Raw genomic sequence first — 15,583 nt, 5'->3', positions numbered from 1 at the left:
ACAACATGTTGGGAAAACTAGGGGTCAGCTTTGTATCAAATTGATGCATAAAGTATTTTGATGTTGTCAGTAACTCAGAATACTTTATAATTACATTGTAGAGTCCATTTCATTTATTTTTTCCTGTAGTGCATTTTTTGAAATCCTAGTTTGAAAGAACAGCTCTTCTGGGTGCTGATGACCAAACAACACTTCTGAAAAAGTTCCTAGAAATCTAACTTTCCTGGTCTCCCCTACACAGTTTGGCCTAATTCTCTTCTTGAATGCTCTGGAAACAGCTTCATACAATCAAATGCACCAAATATATATCAGGTGGCACTGAAATTTGGGGTCCAGGATTTGCAAATATGTTTTAAATTAAATTGCCATTTGTGACTTAGGCCATTCCGTAAAAATCTGAGCTAATTTTATATGTATATATAAATATATATATATGTATAGGTTAGCTTCTTACAAACTTCTTTCCTTTTCCTGCTGTATTAACTCTCTCCCACTTAACCAGTAATGTTTCCAAAGGATTTAGTGTTCTAAGCTGAAAGTTGCCTGACTGTGCAGGTTCTGGCAGTGCCTGTATTGGAAGGAGCTGTTAGGGTGTGCCTGGCCTGCCCCCCCTGGAGTGGTGCCGTGGGAGGGAAGTGGTTTGGGAGCTGTGAGTTTGTCACGGTGCTCTTTGACTTGATCTGGTGAAGATCCCCACGGACATTTCTGTCCTACAAAGAGCTGTGGGACCATGAACCAGCCTGCACAACCCTCATCTTGCAGCTGGTGGCAGAAGTCATGCAAAACAGGTAAGAAACACGGGAAAACTGGATCAGTGATGAGTACTGCAAGGGTGTGTGATTTCTGTTCCATTCTTATGTTTTGCTTATCCTCATGATGTCTGACCTTGCCTTTAAGGCTGTTCCTTTTGTACTTTGGAACAAAACTCACAAACAGGACTCAGTTTTCAGTGTCCTTGTGGTGTTGTACTGAAGTGGGAGATGGTACAAAATGAGCTGGTCAGGGTTAGTTACAGGAATATGTGAGAGACTGTTGTGATTTTATATCCAATGTTAGTGAAAGTGCATACTTTAACCAGGGATAAATACTGACTACATAGTTAAATATCAGGAAATGTCTGCTGTCAAGGTGTGCTACAGGCAGAATTTCTTCCTAAGCCAAGCAGCACACATATGTGCCTGTAAAACCACAACTCCCTTCGCAGTTCCTTTTGCAACTCGACTCTTCCAGCCAAAAAAGGGAAAGTGTAGTATGTAGTACAGCAGTATTTATAATCAACATGTAGTGACACCTCCTGCATCTCAACTCTCCTCTGTGGGCTCACCAAAAGGGCCTCAGCATGATTTGGGAGGTGATTTTAATACTTGACATTACAGTAGTTAGAACAAAATTCCTGGTTTACCACAGGTAACAGATCAATTTATTTTGGGAAATAATCATTACACTCGGAAATATTTGGTATCCTGCCCAAAGGAAAAACAGATTTTTAAATGTAAAATTGATAAATAAAGTCTCTGTGTTGTGTATCTTCATGACCAAAGTAATTGGAATTTTCAGCAAGGAGGTATCGTTTCTCACTTTGCCTTGTAAGTCAAACTCACATGGAAAACGGTGAAATACTTGAAATTTGAAAAAAAAAAAAAAAGAGTTTAATCAAGCCACAGGAAACTGGTGTCTAAATGTTCAGACCTGGCTGCCAGTCAAACACCAGTGTGTAGGATGTGCACTTAGTCCCTGAGTGACTGCCTAAGCTGTAAGATAGAATCCCCTGTGTGGTTTGTGTTGACTTCCCTGCTGTGGCTCCCTCTTTGCTTTGTGTCGGCCAGTTAGGTATTTTATCCTGGTAGTAGTAGTGTAAAAGGTTAACCTGTTTTTATTTGCTTGTGCACTCTAATAGTGCTGCAGCTTATTTCGAGGAGGAGATTGTTAAAGCATAAACACAGAATTCAAGTAACAGTGAACAAAATCCAGGACGAACTAGTGCAGTAACTCTTAGGCAAGAGAGAGCTCTTCAAGCCACCTTCCCTGTTCATGTGTTCTCCTACCCACTGCTCTTCAGAGACTCTGCTTTGTTCTCTTTAGCAGACATCACCTGGGTGTTTGCACAAGCATTAGCTTGTACAGGTTGGGGTACATTACACAGTATACTGTGACACATTTAAAATATGTTTGAGAGTATCAGACTGTGCATTATGCCCCTCTGGTAGGGAGATAACGGGCTACTTTGGGGTTTCTGCCTCTGCCAGCCATTATCATTTTGTATGTATGGAATACACGGATGTTTTATAGCAGGGATGTTCTATTCATTCATAAACACCCAGATTTACTCTGGAGTTTGTAGCAAAGGACTCTGCAAATAAGGATTCAGTCACCAATAAATGAGACTTGCTGCAAAGAAGATTCATCCTGGTCTCTGGGATAGGGGAGACAGCAGAATGCACAGTTGATCAGAGGTAGATGAGACTAGGTAGGTCACAGAACCACAGAATATTCTGTATTGGAAGGGATGCACAAGGATCGAGTCCAGCTCTTAAGTGAATGGCCCATACAGGGATGGATCCTGTGACCTTGGCATTGTCAGCTGTGCTTTACATCACTTAATGATGATTCCCTTCCCTTTCAGTCCAAATAAAGGCTAAGGGTGTTTCTCTAAAGTTACTTAGGAGCTTAAGACTTATATTAGAAGTTAATTTTTAGTCCTGAACTAGGAGTCTTCCTTATCATAAAAACAGATCGGAATGAGGCAAAGGATCTTTGGCAAGGACTCTCTTGTGTTTCCAGATTGGGAATAAAGTGGTTCTTGTTGGCTTTGCTCGTACCTGTGATTTGGGTAAAACAACATGGAGCAGTCTTCTTCAGGTCTGAATGTTCCTAGAAAGCATCTGTTACTGTTTAAATATGGAGAACTGCCCTGGGATTGCCACAGATGTTAGCTAACAAAATAACCAGTTGGGATTGGTTTATTTTTAAACCCTACAGATGAAAAAGCAGACCAAAGTTAGCCTGACCACTTGGGTTATGGATTTTCTGAACTGTGTTCAGGCCACAAGGCATTCCCCAGACATGGAAAACTGTGTATGTATTACCTGTCACCTTTCCTGGCTAAAATTGTTCTGTCTTTTGTCACATGATTGTTACTCCAGCAACACATGGACTGAAAGCTAGAGTTAGTTTATCAAATAATTGTACTTTGTAATTGCAAATGTTGGGGGTTTTCTTTTGTTTTAGGAATGAATCCATAGCAGTTTTGTGCTCTGATGACCATCTGAATATTTTTGCTGTTCTTTTTTAAATCGCTGGGTTTAAGTTTTGATGTATCATCTCCAAATGGAATTCTGCTCTTCAGAGAAGCCAGTAAAATGATTTGTACGTATAGTAGGTATTCATTAACAGTTCCTCTGACTTGTAATTCTTTGCCTTGTGATATAAAATCCTGTTAGCTGCTGAGCACTGCTGGAGTTGTGGGATCTGTAGCAGGTCTGCAATGAGCTGCCAGTGCCATTCCTTGGGAGCACAGAGCTCCCGGGGCAGCCCAGGGGGCTCTCGTCTCCTACCTCAGGGTTCATTCATGTACCACTGTTGCTTGTGTCACTTTTTTAACTTGAAGGCCTTCTGGCAGCTGCAAATGTGTTTCAGTGAAGACACAAATACTCATGAGGTGTTTGATCTAGGCTGCTGATAGATAGGTGTGGGTTGGTTTAATGTATTCAAATTATATTCCAGCAGTTCCAAAACATAATAGGACTATAACAGCTTTACCCTGAAGCACTGTTAGAAGTATTTATAATAAGTTGCTGCATTTTACTACTCCCACTCATGAAGGCAACTGCAACAGGTCTCTGACACCAGCACTTTATATTACACTACAACTAACTTTGTAGCTGACAATTGTGCTTTCTAAATACTTTGAAAGGAACATTACCAAGTTTTTGTAGAGAAATGTCATTTGTAGTTCATGTAAACAGGAAGAGCCATAGATGGCCTGTTTCTTTTAAAGAAAGAAATTGGTGCGTCAAATTTACTTTTACTGCATTCAGGTTGCTTTTTGGGTCTAAAAATTGCATGTTACAAAATTTGTTAGAACAATTAAGCAAAATAAAAATAGGATTTGAAAATGTATGAAAAGATAAAAAGTAAATCTTTAGATGATTAAAAAGAAATCAAATGTAGTCATGATGATGATTCAGCCTTGCATGTCTTATGGTACCTGATCCCATTGCAGACATATTTTCCTTTTTAATTTTTTATTTTAATTTATTTCATTCAGCTTTTGTCATCCTTTCTGCACTTAGGAAAAACATAACTATATTACTGGGCATTTATTCAGCTCAGTTGTTGGCATCAAGTTTCTAAACCTTGCTGAGTAAACCAAATGAGTTGGTTTCAACCTGCTTAATTTCTAGTTCATGCCTAAAAAAACCCACAAAAAAACCTTTGTAAAAACCCATTCAGCTTTCATTTACAGCTTTTATGGTGTGTATGTGAAGTTCATAAAATTCTCAGCCTTAAAGTATTGGTAACTCTTGCACAAAAGGACCAGACAACATTTTCTGACTCGTGCTGGGATTTAATTGTGCAACACAAAAGGGGTTCTCAGCCCAGTGCAGATCTAAGAGTTAGAACCAAGCAGCAGAGCTGTGGAGCCATGTCCAAACTCCTGTCACCCTCTTCATTAAATTATGTGAAAGATCCTTAGGAATGTGTAGCATCTCCCCAGAGATGTGTGCCACAGAAAGAACTGAAGTGGCCATAGAATTGTAGACTGGGTGGGGTTGGAAGGGACCTGTTAAAGGTCACCAGTACATCCCCCCTGCAGTGAGCAAGGATATCTTCAGCTCCATCATTCCATAAGAGCTTTCTCTCATGCTTCTATTCCATGTATTTCATAACTGTTTTCCTGTGGAAGGATGTGACTCAGCACAGGTTTAAGAGAACTGTACTTAATGTGCTCCAGAAGAAACCTTTAAAATCAGCTATCAGTTAAGAGTGGAGAAAAGATGGAGATGTGGGAGAGAGCCTCCATTCAGTAACTGGGGGAGGGGGGGTATTTTGCTTTTAAAGCACATGCACGTTGCTGTCTGTGTCCAAAAGGGGCCCATCAGTGATCCTTCCTCTGCTTAGGTGTGACATTTAGAGATATTCTTTAGGGTTTCTGTTCAGTGGTTAGCAGTATTTATCCCAGGACTGGCCTCTCTGGAGAGTCCCTGTGAGCCCTTCAGTGGGAGCAGGGATTCCTCAGGATGCAGCTGGCTCTGGAGGCACAGCTGGGAGCATGGCCTGGCCAGCCCCTGCTCAGCTCTGGGCGCTGCAATGAGCTCAGCCCTGTGTCACTGCTGCCCCTGCTGCTGAAGGCTCACTGCCTCACACTCTGGGAACGTTTTACTGCCCACTATGAGTATTTCAAGATCCTACAACTGATCAGCTTTGAATAATTGCTGTTAACATTTTGAGCTTTTATCACCAAGTAGTAGTTTATGAGATTTTTGTTCCAGTGTACAGAAAGATGTAACTTCTGGAAATCAACTGTAGGGATTCATTAATTATGTATGATCTTTTGAACATACAAATTCCTATAAAAATACTGATATAAAGGGATTTTGCATTCTTTTCAAATGCGTTCTTGAAAATCTTTAATAGTTGTTCTTTTAGTGAAAACTGTAATCCATAATACTCTATACCCTTTTTAAAATTTATTTGTCTTTTAAGCCTGGGTAATCTTGGCAGACATCTGAGGAAAACTAAACAAGTAAAACAAATGATGATCATAAAATTGTGTTCTTGAACAATGTTTCCAGCCCCAGAATTTTCCAGTTCTGAAAAATTGTGTGATTCAGATAAAAGAATTAATCCATACATGCCTTCTAATCCTTGGGCTCAGTTTTCAAGTCTCCTTCTGTACCATTCCTGCAAGTAACTTAAAATTGCATAAATAGTTGAGATTTTCTCACTCAGCATGATTTTATGGCTGAAGCATTAGAAGAGAGAACAGAAGATGCAGCAAATGTCGGGAGATGACAACAGACAGTATGTGCCCATTTATCTTACCAAGTCAGACAGACCTCTTGTATATGCCTGCAGCTTATGATGAGCTCCTCCGAGCTGATCAAAGAGACACTTTAACTCAGAATAGATTTGACTGAAATCTATATGATAATAATTACCTTTTTAAACTGAGAGAAACACAAAGTGATGGCATGAGGCAGAGGGGGATAAATAGAAGTGAACATCTCTTTCTGTCATCACACTGTCCTTGTGGGAAGATCCTTCCTTTCAGTCTCTGTCTCAGTCCACTGACCAAGTGGGTTGCTATAGACTCTGCCCAGGCTCCTCTTATCCCTGAGAAGTTCTTCTTTCCACCACCTGGAGACCTGGCTGTGTTTGCTCCTCTTGGCAAACTCCTGTCTGAACATCAGGCTTCCAGCTCTGCTTGTTACCTCTCACCTCTCCTCCTTACTGTGCCCTTGACAGTGAGAGTTTCCAGCCTCTGGCTCTGTAGGGAAAGACTTGGTCCCTCTCCTACAGACAGCCTAGCCTGGCTGTTCCTTTTTTTGAGAAGAACATAACATAAATCAATAAACAAAAATATGGCTTAATTGTATTGTGCTTTCATTGGGAAGTGAAATTTAAATTTGTTTTAGAACAGGATTTTTCCTCCTCTCTCACATGTAATGATATACAGAAAATGCACGTAAAAGTATTTACAGAGATTTCATTCGCACCAAATAAACCACAAAAATGTCTGGTTAAGTCATAAGTTAACTGGGAGTTTTCTTACTATGTAAACCTACAGGTACATAAAAATGTGATCTGAGATATGCCTCTGTCCAGTCAATACTTAGACAAGGAATTAGTGTCTGAAGTGAGGTGGCATCAGGTGATTCTTCTCACCCACATCAGGGCACAGTGGTGATTGCTGACATCATTCTTCCTAAGATTCTTCCTGGATTACACCAATCCAAGCAGTTTTGGATAACACACAGATACTTCACACATATTCTTCAGGTGATGAAAATCATCTAGAATTTATATGTGGCTTTGTTCTATGTGGGAAATTACTGTGGAAATGACTCTGAAACAAACATTTGGTCATCTAGTGTGCCACTTTCCATCTTCAGTTTTGCCCAAGTTTGTGATGTCTATTTGTGTCTGAGTGCTACATCCAGTTCCTTTCTCTATGAGCTGTGAGGTCTGTGCTTGGGCTGAAAATAGAAGGAGAAGAAAAAGGTAGAACTGTGTTGAGGGTGGGAATGTAGGCAATAGCTTGTGAGTATGGATGCTGAAATCTTTAATGCTAGATTAAAGCGTAGCCTCTTTTCTCCTTAGACTAGCATATAGGGGTTTCATATATTTGAGTGCAAATCAGAAATAAAATCCGCAATGCTGATTTTTAAGATATGCTAAGTATTGTCAGTTGTCAGGGAATAAAATTTGAGAGATGAATTTTTTTGTAGTTTTGAAAAGGAGCACTTCAGCGAGTGTTTAGTTCTGCTGTGTGATCAGTGTGTCCTCTCCTGCTCATTTATCACTGATACAGTGCTGCAGACAGGTCTAAGATGCCTTTGCAAATGCTATCTGTTCAAAAGATGGGAAGCCTGGCGTAGGAAGCACTTAGTCAGACAATTATCCTCGTTGGGGCTCCACAGCTTCTTGGCAAGGGCTGTTGTCTCTTATCCATTACGGCTGGAGCTGGTCTGAGGGAGTGATAGAGTGATTTAAAATAAATATCTGAGAGGAGAGAATTGAAAGGAGTTGGAATAGTGTAGTTCCCTATTCTTCATCCCCAATATATTTCACTTTTAATTCTGCGTGTAAAAGTCTCCTTACTGTATGTTTTTGAACTCCCAGTGGTATAGGAACGATGCAATGCATGTTGGGACCATCCATTTTTGTTTTGTGGTTTCTTTACATTTTAGTAAACCTCTTCCCTTTCATTAGAAGAGGCTGACATAAAAATAATATTTTCAATATGCTGTTTTTATTTATCTACATTCTGTCATGATGTACTTTGATGTAAGTTTTTAATTTTGCTTCAGCTTTCAGCTGCTGTAGCAGTTACTGCTCAGGGTCAGCGATGAGGTTAGCCACAGTAGCACAAAACAATTTCCTGTGCTCACAGCCCAGGTAGCATTTGGATGTGGATTAAATTTTACCACATTTTCCAGCAGCCAGACACAATTATTTCTAATGAGCTTTAAATTGCTTCCATAACATGTATTTCAAAACTTAGTGTGGTAATCCATTCAGTGCCAACTTCATAAGATAACGAGTCTTCTTCAAAATTTTGGTTAAACTGATTCTTGCTGTCTAACAGGTATTTCTCAGCAGCAGCTGAGCTTGACAGTGGAGTGCTCAGTGCTCTCAGCTGTGTTGTCTGCCCTCCTCTCTCCTGTGACAGTGGTTCCAGAATATATTGCACTTCATTACGGACTCATGTTTTGGAATCAGTTTCTTTTGGCAAATTTACCTTGGGTGTGCTCATTGGGCTGATTTGAGAGGGTTTATGCACATTTTGTTGTTGTGGAAGCTTTAAAAAAATCATTTCTTGAAGCTCTCATCTTTATAATTCACGTTTTCCTGTTTTGTCTGGCCCCTTCTTTGCACTGCCCAGCATTCCAAATGCCTAGAAGGTGTATGTTCAACCATCTTTATGGGTAGTGGTGAATAATAAAAATAGGAAAGGGGAAAAGGCAAAAACCACTTTTCTCTATAAATGTGATACATTTTCACAACCTTTGTTTAATCTCACCAAAGTCTTTGTCTAATTCACACATGTTAAAATATGATTTAGTTGTATTATTATCTAAAGTGCTTATTGGTCTGAAGTCTAGAACAAGCCCTGCTGAAATGAAACTCAGCCATAAGGAAATCATTTTGTGTTATAGCTTCTCCTGTAAAAGCAATTAAGGAGGAGAGCTGAAAGGAAAGCTGTGTGTCCTGACGTGCTCCCGTGTCTGGGGGGGAGTGAGAGAAGGAGCTGGGAGGGCCCTGGAGTGCTGAGCTGTGGGGTGCTGAGCCGTGGGGGTGTTCTCTGCGGGCAGAGCAGCCCAGCCTGCTGTTGGCTGGCTCAGTACTTCCCTCTGCATATGCACACTTCTTTTTTTCCAGCTCCTTTGGTTGTACTAAGGAGTCTTTCAGTGATTAACTCATTAAAATTCACAGCCAAATTCAAGACTATATTTCCTCTCCAGCAGTTTCACCAATATCTTTAAAAATCCTTTTCTTATTCCTGTCAGAATTTTGTATCACCTCTGAGGCTCAGAGTACACAATTTTTGTGAGTGACATTGCTGTCAAATGCAGGGCAAAAAGTTGGATTAAAGGAAATTATTGAGAATTTTGAAAGTCAGTATGTTTTAAGATTGTGTGATGCAATTTCTCCCACATTGAGAAGAAATTGATGCAAGCTGGATTTTTTTGTGTGATTTTTAACTCAGTAGTAACACTGGGACTGCCCTGATTAGTCTCTACAGAGTTTTCATTTTGACAGGAGCTATGGATTTCAAACACAATTTTTAAATTCAACATGTCAAATGTCACTTTTGTGTTGATTTAATTTCTTCAAATTGTTTCTTTTAACAATAACAGTTTATAAAAATATATTTTGGTCTTCCACTACAGGGATTATAAATGTAAGCGTATCCTCAGTAGCTGAGGAGTTGTTCTTGACCTGATTCCAAGTACCTCAGTAAATTAGTTTATGTTCAGTAGTATCCATAGTGTGTAAAAATATTCCCCTGAAGCTCTTGCTAAATGTTGCAAGTAGATCATTGTTTTTTTATCTAGTCAAGGATGGCACTTTATTTCATATTTTTTTTCAATAACTAATGCTAAACCACTACTGTGTTGGAGCACTGCAACCTCTGCATTGCGCTGGGACCCGGCACCACCTGGTCTTTCACCTCTGCTGCTCATTTGAAATCAGCAGTTCCCACTCTTAAGCCCTTTTAAAATGAGTCCATTAACACAGCACAGTTCTCTGTGTACTCTGTCCACTTGCAAAAAACAGCTTTTAATGGCACGCTAGACCCAAACTCTGCTCAGTGTTTCACTGAGGAGGGACAGGCCTCGAATTCCCCCACTGCCAGGGCTGGGCCTTCCCACAGTCAGTCCTTTGTGCTCATCAGTGGGTTTTAATTATTGGGTGAGGCTTTAGTGAAGTAATAAAAATGATGGAGTATGAACACTAGTGGATACCTCCTAGAATTCATGTTCCCATGCTGAGGGACTCCTCAGGTTTTTCCAGCTTCTTTTCTCATCATCCATTTTTCACATTGAATTCCAGTTAATTTCCATATTAAGTACATAATTGCCTTCTTGACAAACTACTAAGCTCTTGCCATCTGTTGTTGCTTATTACAGCAAGTACTTGACTGACCAGGGACTGTAGGATGTCATGCTTGGACAGCTCAGCTACAAACCCAAGGCTGTTCCTTTCTTGGATCCAGAACTTTGGTCATTTCTGAAGCCAGGTATGTGTTTGTGTTAATGAAGTTGGGATTTGCAGCAGTGAATTTAATAGTGAAGACCAGCTCAGGTTAGTTTACAGCACTCTTACCTTTCTGTCCCGTTTGTGCCCTGAGAATTGTACCATTCAACAGTGGTTTCCAAAAACAGTGTGTGCCTTCCCACTTGATCTCACAGACAGAATTTTGTATTTCATTTTATTTTTTTCATAGAATTTGGAATTCACAGATTTTTCTCAATAACTAGAACAGGACTTGTCAAAAAGGTTAATGCTAATTAAGATGATCTGTCTAGGATATATTAAAATACTGCACTGTGCAAAGCTAAATGGAATTTAATTTTTTGTAAGTGTAATTTCGCAGTAATGTAAAGTATTAAAATAATATCCAGGTACACTAGGAGACTTTCTTATTTTTCTGCTATGTTTTTACTTTTCAAAGATGTTTTGGATACCAGTCCTGTTTAGTATAACAGAGATTTAACACCATTTGGAGCTAATTACTGTGCATCACCAGTCACTTGGATGGTACCTCTTCCCCAGTTACACTGCAGCATTTGGGTAAGAGAGGTGCTCGCATGACCATTTACAAATGTCAAAACCACTCTATATTCTCATTAATAAATTTTTTGTTGTTTTATTAAGAAGGCTTGATTTTGATTTTGATTTTAAGTGACCACCTTTCCTAGCTAAATATTTGCTTTTCTTTTCCCTTCCATAATTCTAATTCACCATTCTGTCTTCTTACAGACCCTAATTTCTTCTTTTATGCAATCCCCAATCATGCTCCCAGTCTTTTTTTGTAAATCTACTTTTCCTTTACAACCTGATAGATAAATTACCTTGTACTTGCTAGAAGTGGTGAAAAACATGAATGTTTTAAGCAGTAACTTATGTCTTTCCATTCTTGCATCAAATGACACCAAATGGGTGGTACTTTGATGCATTAGGTGTTTAGAAACAAGATTTTTCCCCCTCATTTTTCTAATTATATGATGTAAAGTCATCATTGCTGATAATCAGTAGAATTAAGGAAAAGAATTAAAATGAGTTAGGAAGATGATGTGCAAGTGGAAATTTGCATGGGTAGAAAGGAGAGCTGTGTAGTGACTGACCCAGTTTAATATTAGGCTTCAATATGTCCTAAATGATACTACATCTGTGCCATCTCAGGCAAGGTTTTAGGGCATTCTTTTAATTGCCTCAAATCAAAACTGCACCATCATAACTCCCTTTCCCAGCTGGCAGTGTTTGGATTGTAAACACGTAATGCTCACTTTTCTCACTGCTCCTTGATCCAAGTTGAGATCAGAGCCAGGACAAGGCGATTACACGCTGAGAGCAGACGAGTCAAATGTCTCGTTTGTTGTGCTGTTGATTATAGGAATGTTTTTTAAAATGTACAGCTCTGTGTTATTTTCCACTAATTAAAATTACCAGGAATGATGAGTAGTAACAAAGCAAAGACCTGGCACTTGGGTTCTGTGCAGGCCAAGCCTGTCAAGATTGGCATCAGGTGGGGTGGGCTGAGCCAGGCTGTGTCACAGCAGGACAAGTGCCTCGGTTTGCTGGGCTCATACCACTTGTTTTGCTCACTGTCATTAATTGCTTCAGGTTTAAAAAAACTGTCAGGAAGACAAACTCACTCTGGGGTGCTGTGTAGATGAGCTTTAAGTTGTTATAAAGATACTTAGAAAACTTGGTAATGAGACCTTGTGAACATGGAGATTTGTACAGGGGATTGCAGTGGGTTCTGCTGCATGGTGGGTCCAAAGTTACTATTGCCTGTTAATAGCAACAACAAATATTTACCAGTAGCTGTTATTTTTACATTATAAACATGGAGTTGAATTAAAAAGTTTTTCCCATCTGTGACTGGTAAAATAGAGGCTTTTGTAATGAACATATTTGTTTTCTGAGGAATATATTTGGTGTGTGTATACACTAGCAAGCATCCCAAGAGAGCATTATGGTAATGGATCAAAACCAGGCTTTGCTGCAGCTTGAGAAACTATAAAACCATGTTTTGCAACTCTGTTCAGATTAAGGAATTCATGCTCATAGACCCAGTCATGATCTGGCCGTACGTCAATAATAGGAATTCCAGAGCTGTATTTTAAATTTTGCATACTAATTGTTTAATGACTTTTAAGTTGTAATCATGCTTACTTAACAGATCTTTTACATCAAATGCAGAAACAATTTTTCTTCCAAATAGTAATGAAAATAAAGACAAAAATAATTTTAGATATTGCCATCAAAATATTTTAGATTTGCAGCTGCTTATTTAAGTTTCTTTCTTTCTTTCTTTCTATGAAAACAGCTAATCAGATCCTCTCTGTTGGGACTTTGTCAAAAGATCGGGTTTATCCATTGAAACTCAAGGGCATTTCCATCTGTTACTCTGCCTTATGTGGAAATTCTGTCAGCTTCGGCATCTTCAAGTTGTACAGGGACAACCACTTTGACAATGTACTTCAGGCCTTTGTCAAAACGCTGCTTTCAGTATCCCACAGTGACCTGCTAGCAAGCAATTTCTCATCTTGGGAGTCTTTATGTGAAACGTGAAATAACACCACCACAGGCTTTGTATTGGTATAATGAGACAGAGGGATCCGGAACAGCTCAAACAGAGTTTTCAGTTCAATTACTTGAATTTATTTATATAGTGACATCTGAAACACAGGTATGACTGAAGTGCCTTGTGAAATGGGAGCTTTTCCAGAACTCTCACTAGGCTTGTAAAAGAGAGAAATGCAGGGGTTTTTTCCCTTTCTATACTCGCAAACCCATTTCATTGTCTGCGTGCACTGTAAAGCATCCTCATATATCCGGCTACTCAGCAATTAGTTTCAATCTGCAAATTGTCACCGTGTATTCCCCATAAAATGGAAAAGTTTAAAGTATACCATATTCCCACTTCTTTATGGGAAGACAACAGATCTAGAGTAATATCAGCCTGAATTTGAACTGGGCCTTTTTCTTCATGATTCTTTGGTTCAGAGCTGTCACTGTCTTGCAGGAAGGGACAAATCTGGGATAATTAAAAATTGTTAATACCTAGATTTATTTTTACCACATAAAGAAAGTCCATGGAAGTGAAAAGTTGCTCTGAATTAAAGTTGGTGTATTGGCCTAACTGCACATTCCCAACTACCCAACACTTAATTCCCGAAACAAGAGTCCTTAAGAGGAAAATGCGGGTTGGATTGGGCTGATGCGTTCAAGCAGGTGTCTTTGCCTGAGCAAAGGCTGTTATAGGAGCTCACATAAGCAGCAAAAAAAGTCTATCTCTGAGATGGTTTGGGGAAATCCATGATAAATCTTAGTGAGATTTCCTGCAGAAGGTCAGCTATACCCAGAGTCCTGGGCAGAACATTATCCTGCTCCTCCCAGACTGACAGCATGTTGGATGGTGAAGCACTGTAGCATTTTTGGACTATCCTGAGCGTATTTTAAACTGATAGCAAGTTACATCCAATGATAAATTTGAAAAGTTGAAATCTACTGAAGACAGGAAAATATTTTAGCTCTATAAATGTTCTGATTCATTGACTAATTTTAAATTTATCATATCATAAAATCTCTAAGATCATTCTTCTGTCATCTGTTAATGTTAACATTAGTCAGTGGTAATATCTGTATTTTCTATGAATGTATACTCTTTTTTTCAGCAATATCAAAAGCCAGTCTTATTACCCACTTTTGACATGTCTGACCCAAGATCATATGAGTTTCATTACCAGTTTGGAACCTCACATCTTATTCTGACCTCAATATCTGAAGGACTTACTGCAGTAGGTAAGAATTACTTACACTTGGCTAAAGGAAGGATTCATGTATTTAGGTATCTCAGATTTTCAAAGCAGCACATTCATTTATATCTTTAAAAAGTTAATATCAAGGGACAGTGGAAAATGCTGGCATTTGAACATGTAAAGAATGTGACTATTTTAGTTACTAGAACTAAGTTCTTTTAAACCTGTAGATTTTTACAGATAGTGTTTTTAAATATTCTTTTCTTACAAGCCTGAATTGTTAAAATTATTAATGTGCCTCCACTAGAATTGTACTGAAAATTCATGCATTTGTTATTCAGAAGTAAAATATTAATGTATGTACAAGTATCTGTGGGGTTTTGTTTTTATTTGATCAGCATGGCTGTTGTATAAATAACACTTGTTCTGCACAGCTGTGATGTGATTTGAGCAATGTAAAGGTATCTGCCTGTGGAAAAAAGAGACTTGTTACTCAGTACTTCCTGAAAACGCTTTAGAGGAGAATCAGAGTCGGGGAAGGATACTTGGAGTATGATACAAATACAACAGTCTGATTGCAATTCATTTAATTCACTTACACTGTTTAATTTATGCTTTTGAACCAGATAACTGTTCAAACATTTGGGGTTTGGGCAGGGAGGTGATAGTCTAAAGTAATTTGGAATATGGAGAAGGAAAACAGCATTTGTGGGAAATAAAAATGAATCATGCAGTTACATTCTGGTCACCGAGGAATACCATGCACAGTTTTTGACTGGGAAGCTATTCAAAACTTTGAGTTGAATTTATTGATTAGGCCATTATTAGGGGGAGAGAAATAGGCATGTAGAACATTAGTGTGTGTAGATGTTCTTGTGTAATAGGTGGTGTTGCTCATCCCTGCCCAGTGCCGGTCAGGCCCCGCAGGAATGAAGGAAGCCACTGAGGCTCACGAGCACTCATGTGTCAGCACATTCAGCAGTTTGTGAGAGCCTTCTGAGAGGAGATGGGCACTGAACAGCTGAGTAGCAGTGCTGAACAAGTATTCAGGTCATTCTGTTATGTAACACCGAAATCCATCCTGTCCCAAATATTTTGGGTGCTTTGTCACCATTCTGCCCATGGTCTGGTCCTGCTGGGAGCCCACCTGTTGCTGGGCTGCAGGTGGATATACTACACTGAACCTTGGCTTGGCCAACAGCTGCCAGTTCAGCTGATCCTGGGCTCTGTCATCCTTCACATCTCTTCCACTTGAGAGACTGGTTTTGTTCATTTTTATAATTCATTAGCATACCAAGTTTAATTACCCATCTCTTTGAAACTCAAACTGAACTAATGTAAAAGAGAGAGAAAATGTAAAAGCT

The 15,583-nt window shown here is 39.2% G+C and overlaps 1 long non-coding RNA gene across 1 annotated transcript in view; it reads left to right on the top strand.

Moving 5' to 3' along the window:
- Nucleotides 1–14,529, top strand: part of LOC127462829 (uncharacterized) — a 47,905-nt gene extending 33,376 nt beyond the window's left edge. The window contains exons 9-10 of the long non-coding RNA XR_007900567.1: nt 10,359–10,468; nt 12,785–14,529. This is a non-coding gene — a long non-coding RNA (uncharacterized LOC127462829). The remainder of the gene's footprint in view (nt 1–10,358; nt 10,469–12,784) is intronic.
- Nucleotides 14,530–15,583: the final 1,054 nt, after the last annotated feature.

The sequence above is a fragment of the Manacus candei genome, unplaced genomic scaffold (assembly GCF_025592945.1).
Source record: "Manacus candei isolate 608988 ecotype Guabito, Panama unplaced genomic scaffold, ASM2559294v1 h1tg000141l, whole genome shotgun sequence".
Classification (NCBI taxonomy): domain Eukaryota; kingdom Metazoa; phylum Chordata; class Aves; order Passeriformes; family Pipridae; genus Manacus; species Manacus candei.
This window is presented reverse-complemented; position numbering and strand designations above follow the sequence as displayed.